The sequence below is a fragment of the Malurus melanocephalus genome, unplaced genomic scaffold, assembly GCF_030028575.1.
Source record: "Malurus melanocephalus ecotype Western Australia unplaced genomic scaffold, MMel_1.1 scaffold_361, whole genome shotgun sequence".
Lineage (NCBI taxonomy): Eukaryota > Metazoa > Chordata > Aves > Passeriformes > Maluridae > Malurus > Malurus melanocephalus.
The window spans coordinates 397,283-413,025 of record NW_026623593.1 but is presented as its reverse complement, the minus strand read 5'-3'; the positions used below and the strand labels follow the sequence as shown (position 1 = coordinate 413,025).

The window sequence follows — 15,743 nt, the reverse complement described above, 5'->3', positions numbered from 1 at the left end:
GAGAATAGGCAGGTCCTTGTCTGTCCCAACRGATAAAAGGTCCCCAAGAACTTGTAGGATTCTGGTGCTCTGCAGACCTGCCCCATCTCTTCCATAAGAGGAGGTAATGGTATGGACCTTCCTGGGATACAAAACTACAGCCTGCAATGGCTCTTTCACGAGGAAACAACACCCTTTCCCTGTCGCGTGAACCCACAGAAGGGTTAAGCTTCACAAGAAGAGGGCAGCATGTCTCTGTGGCAGACTGGGGCCATCYGTGGGCAGGCAGAGCAGCCTTCCAGCAGGTGGGACCAATTCAGGGAGAAATCCCAATGTGTGCTCTACAGGCAACTGCCAGACAGCTCCAGAAGATGGTGAAATAGCAAAGTCACAGCTTGGGTTAAACCACATCCCTTTYATCTCACTGCTCTCTCTGCTGCAACAAGGGACAGATCCCTGCTGGGAATTGCTTTGGGGTATCATCTGAACATCAGCTTAGTGAGGTTAGATCTTAGGGATTGGCAGGGGATAATCACCTGCTTTTATGTGGCTTTCTTACTCTCAGTATTTGCATTAGTTCAGTATATTAATCAGCCAGTCACTTCCTATCTTCTCTTCTTCCTTCCTCATTTTTTCTTYCCTTAACCAGAAACATTGGTATGTTCACGCAAGCTCAGTGCTGTTCAGCCCCTACTGAATAGCAATAACTCTGAAAGTATTTTTATTTTCCTGAAGACATAAAATAAGGGTAAAAGGCCAAGGAATGGACTTTTCACAACTTTTAAAGCACTGAGTTCTCTCTAATCTTCAACAGCAYTCAAATGTCTCACTTACAAAGATTTAAACTGAATTAGGAAGATCTAAAAATCTCACCAAGCACCTATTAAGGTAGCTGCATRTATTTCACAATCCACCCATGGAAAACCCCTACATCTTATTAAGCAATTACAGAGCAGGTAGGCATGTGCTGCTCAGACAAGCTGTGGCCAGGGGCCACATCTTTGGCATCTCCCTGGAAAGCCATATGGATGAAACTGAACTGCCTGAAAGCTTTAATAATATTAGCACAAGCATATTTATAGCTTCTTTSCAGACATCTCCATTTACTAGGTCAATACACATCCTACAGGAGGCAACCACAGATATGATTTCCTGCTGTATGCATTTGTATTTCTTTTCCCAGCCTTTCCTCCTTCTCCTGGGAGACTTTATTGCCGTCCTCTCTGCACCAAATCTAGTTATAAGAGTGTGTGCTTGTGATCACCTTGCCCCTCAAATTACAAACATCTCTATTATTATTTTGGCAAGCATTCATTACTTAATGCAGGGGTTAGTCAGATCATGAAAGAATTTTGTGTACATGGTTGTTTTTCTTTCTTGGCTTAAATCCCATTTATAAAGTTTAAGAAAACTAAAAGAAATAAGAAAAAAGAAACAGACAAAATTATCAAAGAAACTGCTGACTTAAASAGTGTGAAATGCATTATTTTGTAGCAAAGTCAAGATCTGAACTTTTCTGTTCTTTTCTTTACTCAGTTTTCTATTTTGGTTTGTTTGGTGGGGTTTTTTTTTGGTGGGAGGAGGATTGAGAAGATGTTTTTGATAAGGCATTACTACAGATTGAGGGACTGATACAGACACTGACAGATTAAGGGACACAGGGATAACAAATCTAACAAACACTAGTGTTTGATCAACTTGGGYATGTGAGGAGTGTTTGACCTTCTCKGATTCCCTCATTTGATTTTCCTTTTACTGCAAGCCATTTTTAAATCCTCTTGTTCTACAGCACATTTTCCTTTGCAGTCCTATCCAAGCTCTCTTCTCACTGCAGAGCAGCAGTAAAGCTGATGCTGCTTTGAACTAAAAAACATGCTACAAGAGAGCAAGCGCTCTCCCTGGATTTCTCCAATGCCTTTGCCCTTTGGGAGAGCAACTTCTGGGAGGAAGGAGATACAATTAGATGCAGCTTCCATTTTCCTGACAGATCCTGACAAGAAGCCAGAGCTGCCAAGTGGGAAATCTGAAATGTCTTGGGAAGTCATGGTATGGCTTGGATCAAACACTGAGAAAATTCCTTTTTAGGACAACTAGGTGGTCTTCTCAAGGGACTATTTTTTTTTTTTTTTTTTTTTTTTCTTTTTCATGCCCAAAAACTAGGAGGTGAAAGTGCAAAACTGAGTTTTAACATTGTCATTAAAAACAGATCATGGAGCTGGATTTTTATATTTAGCATCAGTGTACAGTGCAGACTTCATTTATGAAGCAATAGGAAATTATTTTTAATATGACTTTCTACACAGCACAGTAAATTAGTTTTGCTCGCAAATATAAACCAGAATGTGTAAGAATATTCTGGTGTTKTATTATAGATATCAGGTATATCTAACATAATAAATTATTGAAGAATAACATCAGTCCATAATGTCTAAAGCCATGACTATCTTCTAAGCTTTTTTTTTCAGCAAGCACAAGGATCTATATGACCATATCAGAGATCCAGTGAGAGTCTTGAGACAAAAAAAMCCCATATCTTTAGCTGCCCATTATGCATTCTAGTATTACTACTCCCAGTCTCACTGCAAAGCTGTTCTTTTTCCTTCCCTCAAGCTCATTTCCATTCCAAGTATCTTTTTCTAGCCCTCCCCTCTCCYGACACATCTCTCCACCACACACAGAACATCAGGACAAAATCACTCCATGGCTGAAAACCCGTCCAAAGAACATCAATCTGCCACAAGGGAAGCCAAGTTCCCAGGCTGTTTCAGCATTCAAGTATCCTTACAAGAACCCTGCAATGCTATATAACAGAAAACCAGGCATGTTGCCTTTTTGTACAGTTTCCGTTCTTCCACGTAGATGTTTATAGTCTGTTAGTGACCTACACCAGCCTGTTTCATTTGTTTATAATCTCACTTCATTTTTGTGTCTCGGGCACTGACTAAATAGTGCCGGTTTTTCTGTTTGGGTTTTGGGTTTTTTAGTGCTGGGGTTTTTTGTCTTTTTTTTTTTTTTTATATATACACTTGTCTGGATGGATGAAGTTTAGCCCCCTACAAAAGCTAAAACTGGGTCTTGGAACATCCTCTCCAGTGTTCTCCACAGTGTAAATGAACATCCAAACTCGCTGTGCTGAGTCCTTCCCTCTTGCCCAGGCTGTGGCTAAAGTGGCTTATGCTCCCCGCCAGCAGAACTGGGCTGCTGTGGCTGCCCCTGGCAGGTGCACTGTGGCTGGGTTTGGCTGCCCCAGCACCAATCCCTACTCAGATAACTGTTCCCTGGCTCCTCCTGGGAAAAGGTGGAATCATCTCAATCATCTCAATCATCTCAATCCTCAGGGAAATGGTTGGAATCATCCCCTGGGAGGAATTCAGATCAAGGTCTGCCAATCAGACGCTGCTCTAAGAAAACATCTACATTTCTTTTTCTTCCTTTAAAAACAAGGGCAAGCCCCAYCAGACTGTCCCTCTGCTAGCCTCAMATTCCACAGCTTTTTTTTTCCTTTTCTTTCCTCTSCATTTTTATTGTGTGTTCACTGCCTTGTAAACATTCTGGTCAATGGATTATACATTTTCCTCCCCAGTTTTTATGCAGAACATCATGAAAAAAAACCTCAGATTCTAAACCAGGACCTTCAGACCCACAAGAATCCATCACCACCACAGGAAACCAAAACCAAAACTATTTCCCCTTTTTTCTGAAGCATCCTGACATTTTCCTTTAAGAACTCCAAACACAAATAAGGCAAGCTGCATTGTCACCTGCTGCTTTGAGAGGTGGGAATTGAACTTATCGCTAACATGAGCCCCTCAACTCAAGGGTACTTACACTGAGGGTGACTTTGCTACTCCAGTGGTACTCCAGTGCTACTCCAGGATCCCGAAGTTTTTTTTGTAGAACGACATATTCCTAATTCGTACATGCAAGCATACACACAAAGAAACCCAGGACAGTACTATCTAGAATAATTGTTAAACCTTTCCTTTACAAAATACAGTGCCTGCAATTTTGTATTGGCCTGATGCCATTAGGGCTAAATAATTAAATTGAAGAAATAAAAGTGGTGGGTTTTTTGGTTTTTTGTTTTTTTTTACCTGTGGGGGAAAGAAAACAGCTAAGCATCAGCAAACTCAAGTTTATAGCTAGCTGCAATAASTGCTACCCAAATACACTGGCAGACACTAAACATCTCTGTCTCCTATAACCTAAATGGCTGGGGGCCTCCCAGTCTCAGTTTCTCAGTTCCATAATTAAGCTTGGCAGCAGGTTCAAATGAATTAAAACTGAATGTCACTATTTCCTCAACAAATCCCTCATCCTTGTTTTTTCTTACTTGTCAGGAGAAGACCAGCAGAACAGCAATTAGTGGTAAGCAGTGCAGTGAAAAAGAACCAAGTATACACTAATTAGGTCACTCGCCAAACACGTTCATTTCATTGGCAGATTTAATCAATGTTTTCCTGAAATGTCTTAAATCTCCTATGCTAATTTAAAGTTTTGTTATTGTTGTTACTTTAAACACAGATGGGATGCCTGGAGATTTTCAATTGCTTTCCACAAATCCATTTCAAAATAACAACCCCTCATATAGTATATCATCAAAATTTCGGCACAGGTTTTAGGAAATGGCCTCTAATTTTATGCCAACATTTTTGTGCCTGCAAATACCTGTGGGTGCAATTTTGTGGATTTAAGTAATTGCAGGTGTGTAGAGCTCTTAGACATCAAACTCTGAATTGCCCTGACTGATTGGGTACTTAGGGGTAATGCCAGATAATTTAAGAGACTGCCTGCCCGTTGCGGTTCCCAGAATTCTTGTGAAGCGCTGGACGGYGGCACAGAGCGAAGGAGAGCTCCCGCTGGCACACATGGGTTTTACACTTCACACACCAGGGAGCTCCACTGGTGTAGTGACAGGAATGAGGACCTTGCTGCCTTTTTGGACAATGGAGGCAGCTTCTCAGTCGCTGCTTTAAGTGGCATTAGTTTCTCAAAATGAATGGGAACAGAGGTTTCAGGGTATCCTGGAAGTTTGGTTCCCCAGTCAGTGTTTACAGCCAGCATTCCAAGGTGCTGTTTTGCATGAAGGAGGCTCTGCTGGCAGCTGTCATTGCTGACGCCATCGGAAAGGGAGCTGTCACGGCTGCTGAAATAATCTGCACCACAGCAGCCCTCTCTGCCCTCCTTCCTGTCCTCACTGCACACCCTCTGGCCCTCCCAGCGGCTCCATCCTTCCTGCTGGCGCTGCCCCCAGAACCGGCTCACCCACGGCCCCGCAACGGGCAACACGCAACCAAACCACAGCTCTGCAGCCACCCGATGATCCAGGGCAAAATATAAGAAAAATAAAACACCAAAGAGCAGGAGAAGAGTGTTTTCCCAGAACTGAGGAGTAGAACACCTTGGCACGCTGCTGAGCTGGAGCTCTGCAAAGACAGGAACCTCTGGCGGGGGTCTGAGAAAGGAGAAGCCATGACAAATGAGGGAAGATATGCTGGGAATGGTGTGCTCTCAGCCTCACCCTGACACAAGGCCAAACTCCACAGCTGACCCYTGACCAGGTGCTGCTTTAAATCACTTGAATTCAAGTCAAGCAGCACTCTGTGTCTTTTGGCTCCCACACAAACACAGACAAGAGACAGAAGACCTGACCCATCCAGCCAGGAGACTGACATGGAATTTGGGCACTAATTCAACCAGTGTTCCTGGGTCACTACTTTTGAAAGCACCTAAATATTCTGATGGGGAGCTCACACACACAGAGGAGCTCTTCTGATTCCACTGACATCAACAAACTCACTTCACCAAAAGAGTTAATGYCTGGTTTCTGTAAATTAACATCTTTGCTTCCTTCCTGACAGATGGAAAAGGCGGACTGTCCCAGGCAGCCTTTGCTCCTGCCAGGCCCTCTGCACCAGGGGCTGAYGTGGGTGTTTGAAGGAAGCTGTGGCAAAGGAGGAACCCCAGCTCTGGCATTTTCCCACCTTGGAGGGCTTGGCTTGGTCACAAGGGCTCCTTTTGGCAGCATAAGATTGGAGTAAATTTTGCATAATATTACATAATAGCTGAGAAACTTTTTTTAAGATAAACACAAATTCGTTCATGTGTAATTACAATTCCATTATASCTAAACTTTTTTTCCCAGGTCTGATGTACCCGACTGGGAACTGTGTACCAGACTATTTGGAACTGCRCTTCCCACCAGCATGCAATGCCTTTTTAAAATAAGAATGTTCCCAGTCCTTGCTTCTGACCATCTAGAATTCAATATACCAGATCTGAAATCCAGAACAGAGAATACTGAGCATAACATGCAGGTTGGGTCTTCAAGGCATACAGAGGTTGTTTGGACAAAAAGGAGAATTGAGTAATTTCAAGCAAGTGTTTGCTTTTTTTCATCAATGTTTCTGTTCACATTACTTAGATATTGGAAATTAAAACCCACCCCCTCCCAAAAGGACATGTGATGAGGGAGAGAAAAACCAGCCTGGGGCAGAGGCAGCAGTCAAAATCACTTGATGAATTAAGAAACCAAGAAATAGAAGATATTTATCATAAATACTGTATTTTAACTTGATGATATCACCTCCACACATATCTGTACACACATATGCTATGCATACATTTGAAGACACAAGCATAAAGTTTTGACACAAATACTAATATAAATAAGCAACTAAGCAAATATATAATAATCAGACAGATGTTTCTCCTTCACACTTRGATGAAACCACTAGGATTTCACAAAAACCTAAGTTAATTTGAGTTGTAAAGCTCACTTTTTCCCAGTACTTGTTTAGTATCTCTTAAAAGGCAGTATTCACTCTGACAATCAGGTAGCCAGCAAAAAAAGGTGATTATCTAGTAATTTACTATGCAATTTTCAGACATTGTTTTATGCTCAGATAAAGAATCAAATTAAAGTTTTATAAGCCTCAGAAAATTAGAGTTAGCAAGCAAAGAGGTTGACTCACCCTTGAACACAAAATTAACGAAAACAGCTTTTTCTTTCATTGTTCAAATTGTGCTAAAGTATTCCTACAGCTCCAAATGCTCAGAGTAATAGTAAAATAGTTGACATTACTGCTATTTTCAAATGTCTACTTTATAAAAATGTTCTTGGTGGCTAGAAAGTGGTGAATCATCACCTTTTAATTAAAACAGCTAATATATAGTTAGAAAAATAATTGGAAATGGAGATTCTTAAATGTAAGAGAGAAAAGATAGTGCCTTCATTCAGATCACTCCCCAGAGATGCACCTACATTGTTAAGTATGCATATATAGCTGATTTTTTTTTTGTTTGCTTTAGCTTGATGTGGAAATACAGCACAAAACTGTCACTTTGATTATGTCCCTGCAGTGATTTCTTTTGCCTCTTGCATTATTTGAATCCCCTTTATAACAAGAGAACTGGAGAAAAACATCACTGTAGGTAATGAACAGAATTTTTAGAGATCTGTTTGGAAACAGAATCTTAACTTGAATGTTCAATTACTTTGATTTAAGCAGAGAGTTTATGAATACAGGTTATTATTAATTGCATTGAGTGATAATATTTTCATGCAAAATTGAAGTATGGAACTAATCATGATCACTTAATGTATTTTAAACTAGTTCTATTTTTTTTTTCAATCTCCAATAAGTAAAGGTAACAGTACAAAGAAACGTACAAAATTCTATTATGTGGGAAAAAAGTACTTATGCAATAAGTAAGTACTATATGTATATGCATATTCATGTCTATTCTTCTGGAAGTTCATCCTTCCAAAAACTTAGTCTCTAAAGGAACAGAAGCAGATCTCAAGACTGACAAAAGCCCTTTGTGAAAGATGGTTGCAATAACAACAGTGAGGGGGAGAGGCATAAGAAGTTATGAATTTAGCAAATATACCTATCAAGAAAACAGAATTACACTAGACTACCCTCTCTCAACATTTACACTGCATTCCTGGCAAATCAGAATCCCAAAGACTGGCAAACTGAAAAAAAAAAATATCTAGAAAGAACATAAAAAGCCATAAAAATCCAGATTTTGCAAATGGCAAAACTCTATTTTTTTTTTTATCCCTAACAATATGAAAAATRTTTGGGGCTTTAAAAGTGAACCTGCATGTGCGTGAATACTAATGGATAACCCTAACTGCAGCACATGACCAGCATAAACAGAGAGAGACCTAAGACTTTCTGAGGACCTGTTAAAGAATGAAAATCTTGGTGAAAATAAAATGAGAGGGAAGTTGAGAAATATTTCCTGGTATTTGCTAACAGCRCGAATTCGGATTAATCACACAAAACCAGTTATGGAAAATTCATTGCTCAGGTTACTAAATATGGACTGAATAAAGAAGAGAACATATTGTAAATCTTGCAGTGGCAGAAGGACAAGAGATAAACACACTTTTCCATCTTTAACTTTTGAAGTTAATCTCTCTGCAAGTCCCATTGATTCACTGTCAAAATCCAAAATGAAGATTCAGTCTGTTTTTAAATACAGGGGTAGCTCACATCTACAATTGCCATATAAACCAATGTATGATTCAACATTACAGTTATTTACTACCATAACATTTTTATCAATACATTAGTTGTAGAATGTAATCATTATTTTCACTAGATTTGTTAAGCATGATACATTCATTGTGGCTCTGCAGCTGAGCTAAATTTCACACTTGAAGCAGTGATTGAAGAAAGCAGAATGTTCTTCCAAAAAACCAAGTACTACAAGAGCAATGTTTATTTATATATTTACATAAAAGGGAGGGAAGGATACAATAGCTGTTGACTGGAGAATACTTGGTGACTCATAAGTAATAATATTTTGCAATACCCAGAACAAAATAACCAGAATTTGCAGTTCCAGATTTAGATCACCTTCTTTGTGATACAGTTATGGCATCAATTAACAGCTCTGCTGAAAAACTTGAAAGGAACCCTTACACCTAAGGCTGAGAAAGGGTTCACTTTCTAAACCACTATTTTTCATATTCACTTTTCTCTGACATCCAGATGCTGAAGTTTCTAAATACCACAAGAAAGACTATTTTCTCGGTATTTCCAGACAGCAGGAAACACTGACACTCTCATGAGAAAGTCTGTTCTTCTGAGGTTTCATGCTCAGTTATGCAGACTCCAGAGCTTTACTTAGCTTGGATAATGTTTGGGTAAGATATGAAACCAAATCTCTTGAGATTTGTCCATCACTTATTTTAGACCTGAGCGACTTGAGTAAAAAACCTGGTGTAGAGAAACAGTTTAGAAAAAAATCATTTGGCCATTACTTCTAAAAGCTCCCAGTGCCTGTGCAAAACAACCAGTTTTCTCTTCAAAATACTGGACTTCAGTTTACCCTAAGCTAAGCAAGTTATCCACCAGCTGTTTACCAAAAGAGCACACAACCTAAGAAACTATGAGGCTAATTTCAGCTCCCATGGACTAGTTAAAAATGAATGTTAATGCTGTCATGAGTCTCTCAGGGCTGGTGTCTAGCGGGCATTTATGGACAGACAAAGCAGAATCAATGGGGGCTTTACTTCCAGTGCAGCGTACCTATGGAACACAGCAGTGAAACACCAGGAGGGGGGAAATTAAATCTCTCAGCAGACAACTCTTCCAGCACTCATTTTAAACAATGATACTATTCTAGGAGGCAAAGCAGGATGTTGTGTATCACCCAGGGCTCTTTGTCCAAAATAAAATGTTCTGCTCTCTTCCTCCCAACATTGGATTGCTCAGCAATCTTTAACATTAAGTAACTGCAAATCCTTGCAAGTAGGAGGAAGCAGTCTGACAAGAGAAGATGCACTTGGTGATCACACTGTGATTACTGTACTTTATTAAAAATAATTTTCTTTTCAGTATGTTTTGACAAGAAAATAGAAAGCATCTTGTGCAGGCTTCAGGAAATATTAAAATAACCCAAGGTGATGAACATGTTATTATCCAGTCTGTTCCAGAGGGAGGATGCTCAAGTACTGAAATGGTTTTCATTTCAAATACACATTCATTTTCAAGACACTGCACTTGAAAAATTGGACTGTATATTTGTCATACAGTAAGCAGTGATAAAGAGCACAGCAATTTATGTTCTTTATGCAAACCACTTGTAATTCAGAAAACAACTACAGTTTCTAAAAGGCAGCAAAGTGATAACACTTTCCCAAGAAAGTGAAATGTTTTTTTCATGCCAGTTGGCCAATTCTGGCATGTCAACCTTTGCTGTGATAAACATTTTGGATAACATGCAAAGAGCTCCTATTCCAACCCATCAACACTCATGATGTCTTGGAGCTTTAGGCAGAGATGAGCAATACCTTCTGAATATTTCATAATTCTAAGAAAAGGGTCCTGATACCTCCACCATCATCATGCTAAAATACTGATGACTGCAGAGCAAGAGGTCAATGTGCTTTCAAGAAATGACTGGTGGTGACAACCAGCATCACAGCTGTGCTGTGGAGGAGAAACACAGCAGAGAACAGGATAAGCCAACACACACAGGCCAGAATAAAATCCGTGTTAAAGACACAGAACACATTTATTGCCCAATGGCTTTGGACTGAGACAGTATTTCAGACAATCAGAATCTAAGTATCCTTATAGTTTTATAGCTATATTGCCCAGAGTGTTCTTTTTCTTCTGTAGTTAAATACCAGTTGCACCTTCTGAGCCCTTTTTCATGTATCTACCACATTTATCTGTAGCCTGAAGTTCAAAAATAGTATTATTATTGTAGCCAGAAATGGCTATTAGCTTTCCAGATGGAGACAGAGGAAAAAAAATTGAGAAGAAATCACATCAGAAAATCTCATTTCAAGATCTCTAATCCATTTTTTTTTTCAGATTTGAGATAGTTCTGCAATCTAGCTAAGTAGAAGACATGGATAAAGTGGGTGAAATGCTGGATTTAATCAAATCTGAATTTTGAACTAGTAGAAGTTTCCTATCACAACATATCATACATCTCTAATACAAGAAAAAGAATCAAGTGAATAATATAACATTTGAATCTGAAGCAAACACATTCCTTCCTATCTCGAATTTAAGGTAGCTCTCTAGTGCCAGCCTGTGAGTAACATTCCCTGCTGGAACAGAATATGGGGGTCACACCCCACAAAGGTGTGATGAAGATGCTCACTGAAAACCATGCTGAAGCCACCTGAATGATGACTGTGAGACTTCAGGAAGTCAAACCAGCAGGAGGAAAATCCCCTGTGTACAAATGCCAATATGTAGGAAACTTCTTGCACACTGAAATTCATGGGCCCAATAAGACTTCACAAAGCTTGCCAAGAGAAAAGGCACAAATATGGGACTGGACGAGACATCCTGGGTTTTTCTGGAATGTGGATGATGAAAACCCATCATTAGATGACCATGTGGGGTTACACAGTGACTTACATAATTCTTTTAATTATTCCTTTACTTGCTGGAAGGATCTCACCTGACACATCCTTGTACCATATATGTTACCTTCACAACTATGTCCATATTTGGATTGGGCATTTACAAAATTATCTGATACTTCCCTTATAGACAATCTTCCAACTTTTCATTCAGAGTTTCTTCTATTACTTGTTGAATAAATGATTTTACTCTTGGATTTGGTCTCTGTTTCTCAAACTCCAGTCTACAGGATCATCTAATTACCTGCCTGATGCTTCCCAGCTTTGTGTAACAAGCAGATATTGAAGGACCTTTGGCAGCAATCCTATTAAAGAAAACATGAGAAATCTGGAATATGCCTTAGAAGGAGGGGGTAGGCGGGCATTGCTGACGATGGTGATTGCTCTGTCCCATCTTGAATTCAGATCATAAGAATATCAGCAGCTCTTCCTAAATGCTCAGACATCCTCTGAACATAAAGCTGTTTCGTTCGGGGTCTCCAGAGACCAATAAGTATTTAACTGAAAAGCAAACTTATTGATACATATTACCAGTGAAAGGCCAAATACACAATGGAAAACAACTTTTGCCACATGAAACCAGTTTAAAGTATGAATTTCAAGGCTTAAAAATAGAAGATAAATGTGAGGAAAGGGCGGTTATATGCTAAAAGATTCTTTTTTAAAATGAAATTGAGGACAATTCAGTATAATTATATTCTGTTATTAATGAGGGATATTTTATTATTAAAAAAATCATGGGTTTTTTTTATAAATTATACAGAGGTGCCCAGGTCTCTAACAGAATTTGAGTTTGCAGAGAGTTTGCATCAGCTTAGTACATCAAATAAACAAAAATGAAAGAGGAAGCAAGGAATTTTGCTGGGACACAAAAACCCAGCAAACATATTTTGCCCAGGAAGCCAAAAAAGAGAAAAAGAGATTTAAAATGCCCAGCAGGATGCTCATACACCACAATAAAGAAATAAAGAACCAGCACAGCTAATTTTTTTTTCAATCTTTCAAGAAGCAGTGGGGAATCTCACGCAGTGGTGTGGGTATGTTCTTGGTCAGTCATTTGGCCCACGCTTGCTGTAGCAGGCGAGACACAGAAGAGACACAGGCACTGCAGCGCATCCCTAGCACAGACGCCAAATCCATGTTGGTGTTGTCAATGCAGAGATATGTAAATGTTTTGAGACTGAATGTCTGCTTCCTGTCAACAGCAAGAATTAGCCAGACAAATATCCGGCAGGCACGGTTGCGCTTTCTTAAGAGTATAAATGTTGTACTACAAAATTTGCAGGCTGCCTGCGTTATCGCTGGCCTGTAGCTCTCAAAGCTGTTTTTGTTACCAAATGCAAAGGAAAGCAACTTCTCACACCACCACCAGACCATGAGAGCAGCAATGTATGTGTGTGTGTGTGTGTGGAGGAAGATGATGAGGTACTAGCTGGCTGAAACAATGAGCACAGAGCTCCTCTGTGCTGACCAAAAGGGTGCCCACAAAAGAAAACCCATCTCATTTCCATAACACAGGGATGGCAGCCTCGGCAGCAACTTGCTATGCTACCCTTACACCTTCTTAGGCATTATTTTGTATTTCTGGGGCAGACCTGGGACTCTCTCTTCCACAGCTGACAGAAGCAGGTGATGCATCAATCAGAAAATGGCATGCCCATGTATTTCTGTATATAATGCAATCAGAAGATCGTGTCTTGGGTATTTCTATTAAACTGAGTGATATTGCATTATACGACCCGGAGAGCAGGTATATTTTTCACTGCTCAAGGGCAAAGGTGAGGGTAACATGGACTTGAGATGCAAATTCCCTCACAATGCCAGGCTTGGAACCTTTGTAAAAGGCAGATTGCCACTCATCTATTCATATGGCACAACAGCTTCACCCTCCCTAGTGCTTTCTCCTACACTAGAGGACAACGTGAGGCAGACATATGGAAAGAGAAAAGCTCCCTAGTCTTCTAGAAATCATACTATTCTGTCATTTCATTTTATTACTTTTTTTTTTTCCTGTCCCAGATGGTTGGGACAAACATTGCACATGAAAAAGAAGTAGCCTTTCCTTGCTTTTATCTGGAAACAAGCAGATGGAGCAGATGAAGGATCTCATGCAAAACATGATGGTGTGACATGATGGGAGACAGACTACAGTATCAGGCAGCCTTTCCCTCTCTTAGTCTACTCTACATCTAATTAGCACACCCTTTTCACCTTCCTATCAGGGATTTTTGTCGCTTAGGAAGTCTGCATTTATTGCATCAAGGCATTGGGTAAGAAAACCTAAGACCTTTTCAAAAAAGGGAGAAAAGAAGTCCTGCCAATCATGTGATTCCAATCCTAACATATGTGGCACAAGTGCACTGCACTTGTCTAATGAGCAACCAAAAGGATCAAGCTTCCCTCAGTAAAGCAAACATCTTGGTGTATGCTACGAAAATTAAGAAAAAGTCAGCTTCCAACCAAAAAATAAACTCCACATTTAATAGTTTAAAATAAGGCCACTGAAGACTAAACATCTGGGCTTTTTGGATATTATCCCAGATAGTGCGTGTAGCACTGGAGCTCTTCATTATGGTATTCTCTTAAGAATTTGAATAAGATCATTCCCCCCGTATATGTTGTTTCTCTGCAGAACATCAGAAAAACATGCATGTTGCAGTAAGATCCTGGAGCAAGGTCTGTTTTTTGCTATGTGTGTGGAGATCATGCATAACCACAGCACTCTGGATTTCTTTGGGTTCTCCAGCACTTCAGATAGTGTTAATCATCCATCTGCAGCAGTGGCAACAGCAACAACCCATGTGGACCACAAAAGAAGCAAGTTAGAGGGGGATTATCAGAAACGATCTAATAAATCAGCAGCTTTTCTGGAACTGCCACTGGGAGTCAGGGGGATTTTCTGTCTTGAAATGCAACAGGCACATCCACAGTGCATCTCACTAGCATTGAACAAAGCAGTAGTGCCTACATGGCAAAGAGCTGTGTGGTCCTCCCACATATTTAGGACTCTTTCTCATCAAGTGTAAAAAGAACTAGCTGAGTTGGCACCACTGTGTGTGTCACTGGTTTCAGTACTAGTTTGGACAGGTCTACTCAGTACAGCACTGGGCTTTTGGAAACCCCAGTTCCCAAACAATTTGTTTTGGAAACTCCATTGGTCCCATCTTCCAGGCCATACCAGCTGCACTGAGACAGCCTGGATTTACTGGGACTGCTGCACAAAATTCTGTAGCTGGTTTTGTGCAGAGGGTCAGACCGATCAGTGCATGCATTTAAGCTCTGTGAACTTCTGAAAAAGAGTGTGTGGAACGTGGCCACTGGAAAGCAACTGAACCAGCACAACATTTCATAAGCCAGAGGCACACAGATTACAGCTACAGCCAAACTACACAGTGTGAGAGAGCCACACAAAAGACAAAAGTATTGGATAAGGCTGAAACAGAATTAGCCTTAATAGACAGTGCCTCCCTAGAGCTTTTATGCTCACAGCCAAGCAAAACGGTTCTGCACAGGAAGACAAGAACTGCAGACTTCTGGCATGGGTCTTGAGACATAAACAGTATGAGAGACTTGTTCCCATCGTGGAACAAAGAGGTGAAGCAGACCCCCTTGAAACAAACAATTCCTGGCCATCATACCATGCAAACAATCACAAATTCATTTAAGCTTTCCCTCTATTTTTGAATATATAAAGTAGAAAATAATATTTTTTAAAAATTGGTAGCTTTTTTTTTTTTTTTAATTGACCTTCCTCTGCTTCCTCTAGCAAATGACATACAACCATWTTCTCCATTTTTTTCAGAGACAACTGGTAGTAGGAAGTTCTGTTGTAGACTCTTTTTCAGTATTTTTTTTTCCAGACAGCCTTGTCCATTTTCTTTCCAGCCCTGACATGATCACTCCTTCATTTTCCTCCTCTCCCTGCTGCTTTAAGGCAAATTAAAAAGAGAAAGTCTCACGCATAGGCTAGGAAGATGGGTTGATTAATGACTTTTCCACTCCTGTAAGTAATTTCAAAAGAATCATTCTATCCAGAGATGACAACAGGGAAGATGTTTCCATAAACCCCTGTACATTTTCTGCAAGTACATAAGCGTTCCAATGCAGGCAAGGAGAGAGTGAAGACCTCATTTTTTAGCAATGCAATTCTTCTCCTTTTCTGTTTGCTTTTTCTCACCATACTTTCTGTTTTTCCCATACTTCCAATTTTTTTTTCTTTCCTTTACTGTGTTTTATGTATTTCTGTCATTTTCTTCCATCATCTCCTCTTTCCTAGCCTGTTTTTCTAGCTTCTCCAGCCCCCAATTTCCTTTGTCTGCTAATTTCAGCAACTAAAATGGAAACAGTAGTTCTCAAAAAA

At 40.0% G+C, this 15,743-nt stretch overlaps 1 protein-coding gene across 4 annotated transcripts in view; it reads right to left on the bottom strand.

Annotated features, from left to right (window-relative positions):
* The window catches only part of RBMS3 (RNA binding motif single stranded interacting protein 3), a 660,983-nt gene that overhangs the window by 255,192 nt on the left and 390,048 nt on the right, over positions 1-15,743 (bottom strand). The gene's annotated exons all lie outside the window — the stretch shown is intronic.